This window comes from Capsicum annuum, chromosome 10 (assembly GCF_002878395.1).
Source record: "Capsicum annuum cultivar UCD-10X-F1 chromosome 10, UCD10Xv1.1, whole genome shotgun sequence".
NCBI classification, from domain to species: Eukaryota; Viridiplantae; Streptophyta; class Magnoliopsida; order Solanales; family Solanaceae; genus Capsicum; species Capsicum annuum.
In genome coordinates, this window is record NC_061120.1 from 57990969 (window position 1) to 58008563 (window position 17595).

General features: G+C 39.7%; 1 long non-coding RNA gene across 31 annotated transcripts in view; it reads left to right on the forward strand.

Moving 5' to 3' along the window:
* The window catches only part of LOC107845318, a 10372-nt gene extending 6777 nt beyond the window's left edge, over window positions 1–3595 (forward strand). For all 31 annotated transcript variants that reach the window (XR_007045691.1, XR_007045681.1, XR_007045688.1 and 28 more), the window contains one exon: window positions 3547–3595. This is a non-coding gene — a long non-coding RNA (uncharacterized LOC107845318). The remainder of the gene's footprint in view (window positions 1–3546) is intronic.
* The last annotated feature ends 14000 nt before the right edge of the window (window positions 3596–17595 follow it).

The window sequence follows — 17595 nt, forward strand, 5'->3', positions numbered from 1 at the left end:
GTGGAGGGCGGGACGGTAGGCTGAGGGTTGGGTCTTGGAATATAGGGACCCTCCAGGGTAAGTCCATAGAGCTCGTGAAGATTCTTAGGAAGAGGAGGATCAACATTGCGTGTGTCCAAGAGACCAAGTGGGTAGGGTCTAAGGCTAGGGATGTGGATGGTTACAAGCTGTGGTACTCTGGGAGCGACAGGCGTAGGAATGGAGTTGGCATCTTAGTAGATGAAGAGCTTAGAGGTCAGATAGTGGAGGTGAAGAGGATCAACGATAGGTTGATGACTATTAAGTTGGTCATTCGGGGGTTTACCCTGAACGTGTGTAGTGCTTATGCGCCGCAAGTGGGATCGGAGGGGGAGGAGAAAACGCGGTTTTGGGAGGCTTTGGAGGAGGTGGTGAGAGGCGTGCCTAGTTCGGAGAAGATTGTTGTAGCAGGGGATTTCAACGGGCACATCGGGGCGCTACCGAGAGGCTTTGGGGATGTGCATGGTGGTTTTGGTTTTGGGGAGAGAAATGAAGAGGGGGCGACCCTATTGGAGTTTGCGAGGGCCTTTGGGCTGGTGGTGGTGAACTCGGGCTTCCCGAAGAAGGACGAGCACCTGATCACCTTTCGAAGCGCGGTAGCCAGGACTCAGATTGACTTTTTATTGCTTAGGAAAGGGGATAGGGCGTTGTGTAAGGACTGTAAAGTCATCCCGAGTGAGAATCTTTCGACCCAGCATAGACTCTTGGTTATGGATTTGGGTATAAAGAAGAATAGAAAGAGGAGGAGTAAGGAGGGTAGACCGAGAATTAAGTGGGGCGGCCTGACGCCAGTGAATGCGTGGGAGATAGGGGAGAGGTTGGCGGGAATGGGGGTGTGGGAGTGTAGGGGGGACGTGGATAGTATGTGGGACAGGGCGGCAAGGTGCATCAGGGAGAATGCAAGTGAGGTGTTGGGTGTTTCTAGGGGCCGGGCCGGGCACCATCGGGGGGATTGGTGGTGGAATGAAGAGGTGGAGAAGAAAGTGGGGACCAAGAAAGGGGCGTATGCTAAGTTGGTGGAAAGTAAGGACGAAGAGGAGAAGCGGGTGTACAGGAAAGAGTACAAGCTAGCGAGGAAGGAGGCGAAGTCAGCAGTCACGGCTGCTAAGACGGCCGCTTTTGAGAGCTTGTATGCAGGGTTACAGGGGAAAGGAGAGAAGAAAAAGTTGTTTAGACTCGCTAAGGCTAGGGAGAGGAAGGGTCGTGACCTCGATCAGGTGAGGTGCATTAAGGGGGAGGACGGTAGAGTATTGGTGGAGGATGGCCACATCAAGAAGAGATGGCAGTCGTATTTTCATGGGCTCTTGAATGACGAAGGGGATAGAGATATTGTGTTAGGGGATCTGGAGCACTCAGAGGAGTGTCGGGATTTTAGCTATTGTAGACGTTTTAAGGTAGAAGAGGTTAGACAGGCTGTCCGCAGGATGCGAAGGGGTAGGGCGACGGGGCCGGATGAGATACCGGTGGAGTTTTGGAAGTTCGTTGGAGAGGCTGGTGTAAGGTGGTTGACTGGATTGTTTAATGAAATTTTCAGGACGGCAAAGATGCCCGAGGCGTGGAGGTGGAGTACCATGATCCCACTCTATAAGAATAAGGGGGACATTCAGAGTTGCGATAACTATAGGGGGATTAAGTTATTGAGTCACTCGATGAAGATCTGGGAGAGAGTGGTCGAGGTGAGGCTGAGACGGATAGTGTCTATTTCGGAGAACCAGTTCGGATTTATGCCCGGCCGCTCGACGACGGAAGCAATCCACCTGGTACGGAGGTTGGTAGAGCAGTATAGGGAGAGGAAGAAGGATCTGCACATGGTGTTTATCGACCTGGAGAAGGCTTACGATAAAGTCCCCAGGGAGGTGCTTTGGAGATGCTTGGAGGTGAGTGGGGTATCGCTGGCATATATCAGAGTAATTAAGGATATGTATGATGGAGCGAAAACCCAGGTGAGGACGGCGGGAGGAGACTCGGAGCATTTCACTGTCCTGACAGGATTGCATCAGGGATCTACTCTTAGTCCCTTTTTGTTTGCGTTGGTGATGGATGTGTTGACGCGGCGTATTCAAGGGGAGGTGCCGTGGTGTATGCTGTTTGCAGACGATGTAGTTCTGATAGATGAGACTCGAGGGGGTGTGAATGACAAATTAGAGGTGTGGAGGCGAACTCTTGAGTCTAAAGGGTTCAGGGTGAGCAGAAGCAAGACAGAGTATGTGGAATGCAAGTTCAATGACGTGAGGCGGGAGAATGAGGTAGTAGTGAAGCTGGAAGCTCAGGAGGTATGTAAGAGGGACAAGTTCAAGTATCTTGGGTCCGTGATCCAGAGTAACGGTGAGATTGACGAGGATGTCTCGCACCGTATTGGGGCGGGATGGATGAAGTGGAAACTCGCGTCGGGGGTGCTGTGTGATAAGAAGGTGCCGCCCAAGCTTAAAGGCAAATTCTACAGGGTGGTAGTCCGTCCGGCCTTGTTGTATGGAGCGGAGTGTTGGCCAGTTAAGAACTCCTACATCCAAAAAATGAAGGTGGCAGAAATGCGGATGTTGCGCTGGATGTGTGGACTGACTAGAGGGGATAGAGTTCGGAATAAGACTATCCGGGAGAAGGTTGGTGTGACTTCAGTGGAGTGCAAGATGCGGGAAGCACGATTGAGATGGTTCGGACACGTGAAGAGGAGGAGCATGGATGCCCCGGTCCGTAGGTGTGAGAGGATAGCGTTGGATGGTTTTAGGCGGGGTAGGGGTAGGCCGAAGAAGTACTGGGGTGAGGTGGTTAGACGGGACACGGAACAGTTATAGCTCACCGAGGACATGACCCTAGATAGGAAGGTCTGGAGGACGCGAATTACGGCAGAGGATTAGGGCCAGTTCGGGTCGCTAGTGTAGGGAATTACTTGGTGGGGGTTTTATTCTTGTCAGGATTCCGTGTTCCGTGTTCCATGTTGTATTACGAATCTGTGTGCTTTCCCTGCTTTCCTCTGCTTTATATTACTTATGGGTGCCGTATTTATGTTATGTAATCTGCTTCTGTGCTGCACTATGTGTTTGTGTGGTATCTCGTGCCTTGAGCCGGGGGTCTATCGGAGACAGCCTTTCTACTTCATCAGAGGTAGAGGTATGGACTGCGTACATCTTACCCCCCCAGACCCCACTAGGTGGGAATACACTGGGTTTGTTGTTGTTGTTGTAATGTGGAATGTGGAGCTTAACTTGTTGGGAGGGCATTGTTTGGTCTGAGTCGAAGTTGCCGATTTTCTACAATTTTTTGTTGATCTTTCTATGTCTAAATAAGTAACAAAGGTGCATTTCGTACAATTTCTACCTGTAGTCGTGTGAACTATATTCTTCTTTACAAGCTTAGGGGGCATAAACCAAGTATACTCAGAATTATATAATTTGAATTTTCTGAGTGGCTGATCCTGTTCATGTCCCGTAGGGGTTGTAAAAATCATGTGGCAGGTGTGCGATAAAACTTCCTGAGCTAATAGTTTGCATTTTGCTATAGATGTTTACAGATATATTCTGTTCTCTACAGGTGACTCAAGCAGATTTCAAGAAGGCGAAAGATAAGGTGATGTTCCAGACAAAAGAGGGAGTGCCAAAAGGACTTTACATGTAGTAAATTACATATTGCTTTTTGCGCATATTTGTTCAGAGTTTGATTTAGTTTGTTTCACTGAGAATAGCATTAATTCTCATTTTGTACGTTGTCATTTCAGTGATTTGAGAAAAAAATTACATTCAGAACATCTGGGTTAGTTACATCAAATATTTTCATATTGTGCTAACTTTGTTTTCCACATTATATTACTCGTACCTTCCTAGCTTACAAATCGTGATGGTCTATTTGTACTCTTGAATATCTTTTGCTCTAAATTGGCTTATGGAATTGTTAATTTTGTCACTTCATATAAAATTATTTGGCCAGTCTTGGAACAGTCAGTAAGTGTTGCTTAAACTTTTTTACTTACTATTTTATTTGTTTTACAAATTTCAAGAATTTGAATTTTTAGCTATTCAAAGTTGCACTTGTACTGAAGTTGGTTTATCGGATTAATTTTAATCTGCGCTCAAAATAATTACATTTATGCATCTTGCGGTGTTTAAATAGGTTTAAACCACGAAAAAGTGTAGGTTTGCAAGGTGTACACTTTGCAAGGTGAGACGCAAGCTAGAAAATGCAGCTCACCTCAAGTGCCATTTCATCTCAATCTTTATTATGAATTGTCCTCGCTGCTCTAATTGAGAACATCTTATACTTATGATAAAGAGATAGATTTTCCTATTTTATTTTTCTTTTTCGTTATGCTTATTTATTTTTTATTCCAACTCTGTGAAGTAGTTGGTGTCATATATATTTAGGTGGAAAGCGTCGAGTTTTCAACTCTTAAAAGCATATCTGCGTCATTCTTCAATGTGGAGAAACGAGGAGTAGCTGTCTTACGTTGAGCTGAAGCATGTAAAAAACTATCAAGGTGGAGATAAGCTGTCAAGAAATGAGAAACTTCAAAAATTTGCTATGTAACACTAGCTAGAAGCTTAGTTTTCACACACACATAGATATAAGTAAAAGGTATACATTAGATTCAACGTATATGTAAGCTTAAAATATTTGTTCAAATAGAAACGTGTATGCATTAGTATAGTTGTTATATTAACATAAAGTTATTTAAGTAGAAGTGAAAAATATAGCAAGAGAAGAATCTTGCAAGTTGCAAAATCAATTGATATATACTATATTTTTTTGGCCACTTAATCCGAATAGAGGTCCATTTCATCCGAATAGAGGTCCATTTCATCGTTATTACTGAATTGGATCTGATTGAAATAAATAGTTTGGTTTCTTTTTGCATCAAAGCTATTGTGCTATTAGTTCAGTACCACTATAAATGTGAGTTGTAATGTTAGGCCCGTGCTTAGCACGGGCATGACTATCTAGTTTAGCTCTAAAGATCATAGGTGCCACTACAAAAGGTAACCAAATGGTCATCTTTCTTCTTAAAGCATGAGTTAGCTATCACTAACTCCAAAGCTTTATAAAAATCTAGGAGCGAGAATCCACCTCTATTTTTATCCCAAAATAAAGCTTCCATGCAAATCATAAGAACCACTAGGTGTCATGATGTTACGATTGAACTCTGCGCCAATGAATATCTTTTTAGTGTTTGGTATGCCCCTCACCGCATCATTCAAATACTCTCAAAAATGCTTTTTGACCTCCCCATATGATCCCACTTTGGTGCGTAAACACTAATAATGTTCAAACGAAGTCCCCCAATGACTAGCTTAAACATCATCATCCTGTCATTGATTTTCCTAACCTTCATCACTTTCTTCTTTAGGTCTTTATCTAATAAAATACCTATTCCATTCCTAAATCTTGAGCCTCATAAGTACCACAACTTAAATTCATCCATACATAGTGCTTTTGTACCTACCCATCTGTCTCATTGACACAAGCTATATTAATCTTCCTCTTCTTGAGAATTTTCACTAGCATTATGATTTTTTTCCATCAAAGACCCTGTATTTCATGAGCCTACACTCAACCTAGGAGATCTCCTAACCCACTTACCACTTTTGCCCCTCTCCCTCGGTTCCAATGAAAGATATAACCCTGATCTAGCATCATTCACCAGAGCCACTAAAGAAGATGTAAACAAAATTAAAATCTTCTATAAAAATACTAAAGCAAGCGTAGAGACTAGAACTAATTGAGGGGAACATAGTAATCAATAATCTAAATCTATACTAGAAATCAAAAGAAAGGCAATAAAGACTGTACAAAATAAACAGAGGGAAACAAGGACAAATGTAGACAAACATGGTTTAATTAAACTATATAAGGGGAAAAAAAAGCAAAGTCAATATAGATATAATAATTAAAGACAAGGGAAAGACAGTAAAACCAAAATAGTAAGAAACAAAAACAAAAATACATATTGCATTAGTATATATTAGGTAGATTCTATAATGAGTTAATTATGACACAATGATGAAAAGAGTACTATGAACGACACAGAGGTTTGTGGACAGTGGCCCGAGATTAAGGCTAGTTAGTAAAGAGTTTTAGAAAGAATAATTCTAAAAATTATATTTGCATAATGAAGATTACACGTATTTATGGATACAAAATAAAAGTACTTACAAGAGATAAGAAGTCTACATTAGATTGAGTTATTCTAGAGGTTGTTATTATAAGGTTGAGTTATCCTTTTGATTTTGAATCTGATGGGATAGGATTATCCCTAACACTCCCCCGCAAGATTTAGGATCCATCCAGGAGACCAATCTTGGACCTATTGAGCTAAAAATGATTCTTGGACAAGGCCTTTGTAAGAAGGTCAGCAAGCAATCTGATCATTTGAGGAGATGTGGGATATTTGAAGAGCATATTTTTGAACCAAATCTCTAACAAAATGGATGTCAATTTCTAGGTGCTTTATTTTGGAGTGAAAAACTAGATTTTGACATATGTATATGGTAGAGATGTTATCACAGTATATTGTGGGAGGTGGAATCGAATAACCAAGTTCCTTCAAAAGAGATTTAACCCATTGAACCTCAGCAGCTGTTGCAGCATTGAACCTATATTCAGCTTCAGTGGACGATCTAACAACTGTCTTCTACTTTTTGGAACTCCAGCTAATTGGAAAATGGCCAAAATATAAAAAGAACCCAAAGGTTGATATTCTATTTGATGGATCACCGACCCAATCGGCATCAGAGAAAACATGAAACTTTAAAAGAGATTGTGGAGTAATTTGGAGACCAAAGGCAATAGTAGATTTCAGATATCTGAGAAGACGCTTAAGAGCCAGCCAATGATGATGATTAGGACAATGCACGAACTAGGAGAGTTTGTTAATAGTAAAGGCAATATCAGGCCTCGTAAGATTTAAATATTGCAAACTTCCAACCAGTTGGCAATAACGAGTGGGTTCAAGAGTGTCTTTTATGCAATGTGACTTGAGTAAAGAATATGTTGTGGCAATTAAAGTTGACACTTCTTTAGCACCCTCCATGTTTGCATGTTGTAGAATCTTTCTAACATAATGATGTTGAGAAAGGAAAATGCTTTTTGAAGTTTTATGAACATCAACACCAAGAAAGAGAGACAACTCATGGGGATCTTTAAATGAGAACTGGGCTCCAAGGGATTGAATAAACCACTTGATAAAGGATGAGTTGTTACTTGTAACAATGAGATCATCCACATAAATAAGAAATAGCAACATGTAGTACCTTGACAATATATGAAAAGAGAGCGATCACTTTGTGATTGTCGAAAGCCAAACTTCAAGGTAAATGACTGTAGCGCTTAGTACCATGCCCTTAGGGCTTGTTTGAGTCCGTAAAGAGCCTTGACTAATTTACAGACATGGTGTTGCTTGGCTATATTAGTGAATCAGGGTGGTTGTTTTATGAACACTTGTTCTTCTAATAGACCATGTAAAAAAGCATTGTTCACATCCAATTGAATGAGAGGCAAGGAATGTGTAACAACTAAAGTAAGAACCACACGAATTGTAACTGGCTTAACCACTAGGCTGAATGTCTCACCAAAATCAATTCTAGGTCATTGGTTGTATCCCTTTGCAACCAACCGAGCCTTGTATTTTTTGAATTGAACCGCTTGCATTTTTTTGACCCTATAAATCCACTTAAGACCGACTGATAATACTCAACTTACTCCCATAATTGAAGGATGATGCGTCGTTGTCAAGAAACCTAATGTAAATTGGAGTCGAATCTCGAGGGGTGAATGTTATAGACTTCAGACCTATAGGTATTTCAATTACTATAAGGTCATCTAAAATGCTAAAGAAAAAGACATGTATAATTAAATGGGGGGATTTGTTTGGGAACCTATTTTTTACTACTACCTTTAGCAAGTAATTAGTAAACGATATCTTTGAATTGAATTTAAGGTTTGGAGGAATCTTGGTTTATGTATCCTTAGAGGTGAAGCGTGTGGGATAGTGTTGGTTTAGTAAGGAATTTAGTTGTTAATTAATGGATAGGCTAGGTTAAAGGTCATTGAGGTCAATCTTTCAATAAAACCCCAGCGATTTCACTCATTGGCTCTTTCGAGCACCTAACAAGTGCGGAGTTTGTATAACCACTCAAAACCTCAACCAAGCATCCTTATTTCTAGGATGATGCTCTTGACATAAATTACAATCCCTAAACACTTATTTCTAATATTGCAAAGGGTAGTAACCCATAGGGTTATTTATTTACAGTTGCCTTGTCCCCCGATAACCCTCTTTCAAGGATGTTATGGGTTACCTAATATTCACCTAAGTCCCTTTTTCAAGGATGACAAAGGTTTTCTAGATCTTGGAGCTTTCACTACCAAACCCATTTGGAAATTTGGAGTTTTCACCCATCAAATCCCAACTCTTAAGCTCAAGCAATGGTGAATCCCATACTTAACAACTAAAATCTATGCAAACACAATAATACCCACACACAATCATACACTAATTCAACATAATTCTAAGACTAAATTATTTAGCTACTCACGAAGAAAGTAAAGAGAGATATACCATATGGGTCATTCAAAGCATCCATTCTTCAACAAGAAACTAAGAAATTAATCCTCCAAAATTAATTACACACTTGCCCAAGATTAGGGTTTTAAGTTTTGGATTTCGAGATATCTTATGAGCTAATCTATACCTAAAGAGGAATAGGTTTTTGGTTAAATATGGCATGGGATACGTCTAAGTGATTTTATAGATCTGTCCTTAGGCACATTCTCACTTAACCATGAACGTGCACGGCTCCCCGTGATCACGGTTGTGTGCTACGACCACGTTGCTTTGAAATTCTTGACTGACCGTGACTATGGATAGAGGACTGCGATCGTGGTAACCGGGGCTGATGTATTCCAGGTCTTCAGCTGCGCTCTTTTTTACTTTTTTTTTAATCATTTTTAGCTCCTATCCACATCTTTTGGTCTCCTCAACTTTATTCCTACAAAGAGTGGATATTAGTACATCTATCCATAGATTTTATCTCATTTATTCATTTAAAACAAGGTAATGTGCACGAATAATGAGTGCGAATGAGTGGTAAACTCATCGCTCATCAACACCCCCAACTTAACACCTTGCTTGTCCTCAAGCCACTCTACATCTTACTATGAGACAATTTTATATGTTTGTCATCATTCTATTACCTAATGATCATGATGACTCAAACTATATTGCTACCACAAAAAGCTTTTTACACATGGGCAAATAGGATTTTAACATCTTCCCTTATCATAAAATGGAATAGTGAAGAATGAAATAGACTTTGAGGATTAACCAGATAACTACTAACGCTATAGAAATGACTCAAATATTGACTTCAAACATGAAATACTTACGATTATCTCATTGTGCGAAAGATGACAAGATTACCCACCTCAACTAGTTCACATGCCTCCTCACAAGAAAGGAGAAATTCACATACCTAGATACCAATCCTGTAACAAGGAATTTTAAGTGCAATCACTCACTCTTTCAATAAATTCTCTATGTTAACAAGTACCATGCCATAGGCTGTAATACCCCAAAGTTTTCTAGCAAATTTCGTCCCAAGAATGCCTAGTATTAGCTTCTAAAGTGAATGATAATGATTCCATGAGGAATTTTCAAGATTTTCACTTTTTTTTTCATATGAAAAATTCAATAATCTTTCCATCGATATATAATTCGCTTAAATCTGATAACCAGGTAAGAATTTATGACAATGTCAAATTTCCATCATAAAACAGTGCCATATTAGTCAATGGCGCGCCGTGCCACAAGAGAAAATGGAATTTTCAAATTTCTAGTAGGTTTCTACGATTATGGCATGTTACGTCAGCACTCAAATTTAGAATTGTCCCTTTTCCAGTGTCTCAGCGCGATTTCCCCCGCGTCACGCTAAAGTTTCAAGTCACGAAGAAAGGAACAACGTGATGGCTCTGCGTTGCACCATTCCTCAATTTTCCAATTGTCAATTTTCAGTGACATAGTGCGATAACGCCACGTCGCTCCAGGGGCCCAGTTCAGGAAAATTTTACTGAAATTAAAATGACGCGTCCAGGGTTAAAAGAGTCAATTTCCTATCCCTATTTAAACCCAATAACACGTGATTTAGCCATTCTTCACCCAAAACATACTATTTTCTCTCAAGTTTCTCTCAATAACAAGCTACGTTTTCTATTGGGGATTCAAATTCAAGAGGTTTCACCATCAATCTTCATGAAATCACGAACTAAGGTATGCATAGTATTCATTCATGGACTCCTTTCGTCCATGAAGCCCAAGAATCCATTTTCTAAATTCAAGTTATAGATTTTCTTATGAATTTAATGATTTGGGCTGCTTTTATTCATGTTGATAATGAGTAATTGAATTGTATTCCATGAATAAGTGTTAAATTCCATATGGGTTGATTTGTATCGGTATAGATTTATGAAACCCAGGGACTAAACCCTTGAATGATTAAATTGGAATTGAATCACGACAGTTAATTGTTGTATGATGTTGTTTACACATTCTATGCCTACTATGTGTTTGGTTGAATACCTAGATGAAGGGAAAGTGTCTAATTAGCATGATATCATGAAATCCCCATATACGCACAAGCTTATGCCTATCACATGTTTGATGAAATGCTTCAGTAAATGTATTATGATGATTATTATGCATTCAAGTAAGTCATGCTTTGTCAGTTTTCTTTCATCGAGTCCTAGGGGTACTGTACTTAAAATATTAGCTGTGTACCTAAAGTCATGTCATGTTTTCATGATACTCCCAGTCAAGCTATGAATCCTTAGACTTCAGATAGTTTTATGACTCAAGAAAAATCTCTATGATCTCATGACTCAGTCAGTTATCAGATATCAGTAGTATTTTGTCAGTCAATGGAACTTAGTAACTCAGCTCATGTTTAGTTCAATAAATCATGTTCAGTGTTCATTCAGATGAGAGTAGGAATTAGCACCGAGTGAACCCAAGGATGGGGACACACACTATCAGATAAGTGTCTGATCCTTAAAAGTCATTCTTACATTCCAGAACTATGTAGCCAACATACATTGAGACATTAACACTATCCGATGAGGGTTATGAGTTTGATAAGCACTGTTAGATAAGGCCCCCACAATTCTCTTTTGGGGACACTATCATATAAGGGTCGCCTACAGCTTGTCCTTACCAGTGGTGAGGTACTGACACCTTTCAATTGGGGTTATAGATTGGACCCCAACTCAGCCATAATGGCATATCAGGGGCGTGTCGGTTAAATACTACCTCCCACAGTTTCAGTACCAGTCTCAGTGAAAGAAATTAGATAGTTCTTCAAATTTAAGACTGTCAGATACAGTCGACTCAGATACAATAAGGAACTCAGATCGTTTCATCAAATTTAGGACTGTCAGATACGGTCACCCATGTTATCAGTTATATTCAGATACAACTATTTATGATATTAGTTATATCGGCTATTAGTATGACAGGTCATCAGTATTTAAATTCAGTAATTACGATATCATAGTGTCAGTTACAGTTAAGTATTTATGTATGTATTCTTGCATTCATGTTAGATAGTTAGCTAGTATTATTCATGCATGTTAACCCTTGCATATATCCTACCTCACATGTATACTCAATATATTCCATTGTACTGACGCATTTGTGCTATGGTTATTTATTTTTATGTTCCACCATAGGTTCAGAGACACGAGTTTCAGATCAGCAGTAGATTCTAGTCCCAGTAGTCAGAATAGAAGTGAGTTCTCATCCTTCGAGAAAATAATTATTTCTCCACTATTTCATTAATTAGTTATTAGTTGGAGTTAGTTGGGGACATGTCCCATCAACTCCTTATTCAGATTATTCAGACAGTAGTCTTTCAGACTATGCAGACTGTTATGTTTCAGACTTCAGTGTTTATAGTTTTTGTTTTGGGTATCATATTATCCCACAGATGTAATCTCATCCATGTTATGTTCAGTATTGAACCTTATGGATTTTCAGTGTATATTTCTGCATTATTATGTTATATTATGCAATATACAGGTATGAATATCAGTCATGGGTTAACTTGTGGTCCTACGGGGTCATGAGCACCATGTAGCATTTTGGTTCAGCAAATCGAGATGTTACAAACTTGTTATCAGAGACTAAGGTTCAATAGAGTCCTAGGAAGTCTGAAAGCTGTATCTAGTAGAGTCTTGTACATGGGAGTGTTGCGTACCACATTTATGTGCAATAGGCTATGAGATATTTAGGAACAGTTTCCCTTCTTTCAGTATTTATGTCATGCCAGTGAGCATAATCACAAGTTAATATCTCAGTCTAATTTGCTTCTTCTCTTTATTTCAGAATATGCCTCCTAAGAGAAGAAATCAGTCAGCCCCTCAACATGAAAAACCTTTGGGCGATCATGTTTCTCATGCAAAGTTCAGGATCGCATTTACCACTCTTGCTCAGTCAGTAGCGGCCCATAATAAGACCTGCTGTCATTCTATCCAACCCAGTGGCCAACTCAACTGCATCTAGGATTCGGGACTTCACCCGAATAAATCCTTCGTCCTTCCACGAGTCTAAAGTAGATAAAGACCCTCAGGAATTCATTGATCAATTTCAAAAAATGACAGACATCATGGGGGTGACTACTGTTGAGAGTGTTGAGTTAGCCCCATACCAGTTGCAGGATGTGTCTCATACTTGGTTCAATTAGTGGAAGTTAGAAAGGTCAGATGATGCAAGTCCTGTAGAGTGGGAGGAATTTGTCACTGCATTCTTAGACAGATTCTTTCCCCAAGATCTTAGAGAGGCTAAAGTGCTAGAATTCATCAACCTCAGGCAGGGAAATATGATGGTGAAAGAGTATTCTCCAAAGTTTACTCAATTAGCCAGATATGCCCTTCATGTGGTTACAGACGGAAGAGCCAAGATAAGCAAGTTCGCTTCAGGGGTAAATAATAGTGTGGTTAATGAGTGCAGATCTACCATGGTAAATAGTGACATGACTTTAGCCAAACTTATGACCCATGCTCAACAGATAGAAGAGTAGAAGATTAAGCAAAGAGAAAAGCAGAATAAAAAAGCTAGGACAGGTAGCTTCAATTTTAGTCCGCTTAAATCAGAAAGAGGAAACCGTTCTCATTTTTATCCTAAGTTATCAGTTCCAGCTCCTTCTTCAGCCAATGCTCCAGCTTCTAAGTTCAGAGATAGAGTGCCAGGCTCTAAGTCTCAGGGCAGTGTCAGCAATGCCCGAACTAATCTTCTTTGTCAGACTTGTGGTAAGAACTATAAGGGTGCTTGCAGAGCTGGTAGCGATACTGTTTTGGTTGAAGAGTCATCTTCGCTCCTTAGCTTAGTTCGGTTTCCCAAATTAACAGGGTGCCACCACCAGTGCTACTAGGGGGCAACGTCCAAATAGACTATATGCTCTTCAGACCTGACAAGATCAGGAAAATTCTCTTGATGTAGTTACTGGTACGTTATAGATCTTTCATGTTCATGTTTATTCTTTGCTAGATCCAGGAACTTCTTTGTCTTTTGTAACTCCTTATATAGCAATTGATTTTGGAATCAGTACCAAAATTATAGCAGAGCCCTTCTCAGTCTCTACCCCAGTGGGCAAAACCATTATAGCCCAACGGGTATGCAAGAACTGCCTGGTTATGATATTTTATAAAATCACTTTAGCAGACTTAGTCGAATTAGAGATAACTGATTTTGATATCATTCTCGGCATGGATTGGCTTCATTCTTGCTATGCCACAGTCGACTGTAGAAATAGAATAGTCTAATTTCATTTTCCAAATAAACCCGTCCTTGAGTGGAAGGGTAGTGTATCCTCTTTCAGGAGTCAGCTTATTTTCTACCTTCGGGTAAGGAAAATAATATCTAAGGGATGTGTTTGCCATTTTGTTTATGTTAGACATTCTAGTTCTGAGACTCCTAGTCTTGAATCAGTTCCAATTGTGAATGAATAGTAGATATCTTTTCCGAATATCTTCCAGGAATTCCTCCTGATAGGGAAATAGACTTCGGTATTGATCTTCTTTCAGACACTCAGCCTATATCCATTCTGCCATAAAAAATGGCACTAGCAGAACTCAGAATTGAAAGAACAGTTGAAGGATCTCTTAGATAAGGGATTCATCAAACCCAGCATTTCCCCGTGGGGCACACCAGTCTTATTCGTGTGCAAGAAAGATGATTCTCTCAGAATATGCATTGATTACCGTCAACTCAATAAGGTCATGGTCAAGAACAAGTATTCTCTTACCAGAATTGATGACTTATTCGACCAACTTCAGGGTGCCAGCTATTTCTCTAAGATAGACCTCATATCCGGCTATCATCAGCTCAGAGTTAAAGAAAGTGACATTTCAAAAATAGTTTTTCATACTCGGTATAGTCACTTTGAATTCTTAGTCATGTCATGGTCTTACCAATGCCCTAGCAGCTTTCATGGACTTGATGAACCACGTGTTCAAGCAGTACTTGGACATATTCATCATAGTCTTCATAGATGATATTCTGGTCTATTTCTACACTGAACATGATTATGCAGACCATCTCAGAACAGTACTTCAGACATTCAAAAATCATCAGTTATTCGTTAAATTTAGTAAGTGCAAATTTTGGCTAAGGTTAGTAGCATTCCTTGGTCACATCATTTTTGGTGATGACATTTGAGTAGATCCTCAAAAGATCAAAGAAATAAAAAATGAGCCTCGCCCTGCAGGAGTTTCTTGGGTCTGGCTGGCTATTACAGATGGTTTGTTGAGGGATTTTCTTCTATTGCATCCCCTATGTCTAGATTGACTTAGAAGAAATTCAAGTTTCAGTGGTCAAATCCTTGCGAGAAAAGTTTTTAGGAGTTGAAGACTCGACTCAGCTCAGCTCTAATTTTAGCTCTTCCAGATGGTCCAGATGGGTTCGTAGTGTATTGTGATGCATCCAAAATAGGTTTGGGTTTTGTCCTTATGCAACATGGTAAGATCATAGTCTATGCCTCCAGATAGCTTAAGCCCCATGATAAGAATTACCCTAATCATGATCTTGAGTTAGTAGTCGTAGTATTTGCCTTAAAGATTTGGAGGCATTATTTATATGGTGGTCATGTAGATGTGTTCAAAGATCATAAGAGTCTTCAGTATGTGTTTTCTTAGAAAGATCTTAATCTTCATCAGAGAAGGTGGTTAGAGCTCTTGAAAGATTATGACATGAGTGTCCTCTATCATCTGGGCAAGGCCAACGTAGTGGCTGACGCTCTCAGTAGACTATCCATGGGTAGTGTTTCTCATATTAAGGATAGTAAGAAGAAGTTAGCTTAGGAAGTCCATCAGCTTTCCAGACTAGGCGTTCGCTTAGTCGATTCTTCAGAGGGTGATATATGAGTTCAGAGTAGTTCAGAATTATCTCTATTTTCCCAGGAGAAAGAAAAGCACGATAGATATCCTAGCCTTGTCGAGTTGAAAGAATCAGTTCAGGATCAGAAAATAGAGTTTTTCTCCTAAGGGAGAGATAGTGTTCTTCGTTGTCAGGGTCGTCTCTGTGTTCCAGGTGTAGATGACTTAAGGCAGCGAATTCTTGCGGAAGTACATGGTGCACGCTACTCTATTCATCCAGGGGCCACAAAGATGTACCGCGATTTACGAAAATCTATTGGTGGAGTGGCATAAAGAACAACATTACAGACTTTGTGGCTAAGCGCTCTACATGTCAGCAGGTTAAGATAGAGCATCAGAATCCTAGTGGGTCTATGCAGGAGTTCAGAATTTCTACTTGGAAGTGGGAAGTTGTAAACTTGGACTTCTTGATGGGTTTGCCTCGAACTCACCATCAGTATGATTTAGTCTGGGTCATTATAGATAGAATGGCCAAATCAGCTTATTTCCTTCCAGGTCATACCTCTTATTCAATCGAGGATTATGCTAAACTCTACATCAAGGAGATGGTCAGATTGCACAGTGTTCCGTTGTCCATTATCTCAGACAGAGGTACCCAGTTCACCTCTCATTTCTGGAAAGCATTCTAAAAGGGTATCGATACCCAAGTTCATCTTAGCATAGCCTTCCACCATCAGACAGATGGTCAATAATAAAGAACCATTCAGACTTTAGAAGATATACTAAGGGCGTGTGTAATTGATTTCAAGGGAAGTTGGGATGACCACTTGCCTTTGATTAAGTTTGCGTACAACAACAGCTATCATTCCATTATTCAGATGACTCCATTCGAAGCTCTCTATGGTAGGAGATGTACATCTCCAATTGGTTGGTTCGAATTTAGTGAGGCCTCAGTCATAGGTCCTGACTTAGTATTCGACGCCTTAGAAAAAGTCCAGTTAATTAGAGAAAGACTCCGGGCTGCTCAGAGCCAACAGAAGTCTTATACAGATGTTCGTAGAAAAGAACTTGAGTTTGAGGTTGGTGATAATGTCTATCTAAATATATCTCCCATAAAAGGAGTGAAGAGATTCGACAAGAAGTGAAAGCTCAGTCCCCGATATGTCAATCCCTTTAAGATTCTCAATCATTTCAGCAAGGTAGCTTATGAGCTCGAATTGTCTTCAAATCTTGCCTTAGTTCATCCAGTATTCCATGTCTCTTTGCTCAAGAAGTGTCTAAGTGACCCACCAGTTTTAGTCCCTATTCAGAGCATTGATGTTCAGAACAGTCTCTCTTATGAAGAGATTCTAGTCGAAATCTTAGACTATGAGACTCGTAGATTAAGGAACAAAGAAGTCCCTCTAGTTAAAGTTCTTTGGCAAAATCAGTCCACTGAGGGAGCTACTTGGGAAGTAGAAGCAGACATGCGTACCAAGTATCCTCACCTCTTCTCCACTAACTCAGATAAAGCTCAAGATAATAGTTTTTCTTAAGCTTACTCAGTTTCATGATCAGTGTTCATCGCGAACTTGGTATCAAGTTTCATGTTCATGTTCCCAGTATAAACTTGGTATCAAGTACTATTGCATATTCAGTCATTCATTCATGTATCATCTCAGTTATATAATTATGCATCAGAAATGCATTCTCATTGTGAGAAACTTATTTCTTTGAAACATTCAGTCATGCATTCATGAATCAGTTACACATGCATCAAATATGCATATTCAGTATGATAGTTGGTTAGAATTACAAAGCTTTGATACAGATATGAGATTAGTTTTAGTAGAGGGAACATACAAAACATAAGAAAGATGAAATTTTTGGTAGAGAGAGAAATAGTATCAAAACCAATATGCGAGATGGACTAACCTGAGCCATCAGTTTGGTGTAGCTCGTCACTACTATCATAAGGTGAATGAAGCAAAAGGTTTCCCAAGTCATTAGTAATATAATGAGATGCACCATTGTCTAACAACCATTACTGATCGAATTCTGAATTAGCATTAGAGTAGTGTGTTTGATGATTCTATGAAAACAAGTTCCTAAATTAGTCACGTGCTCGATCACACCATTTTACATGATTCCCCAATTTGTCACAAAATTGACATTGAACTTTGGATTGAGATCCCGTCCCTCGATATTACTGTCTTGGTGCAGAATTTTAAGGCTTATATGATGAGGAGT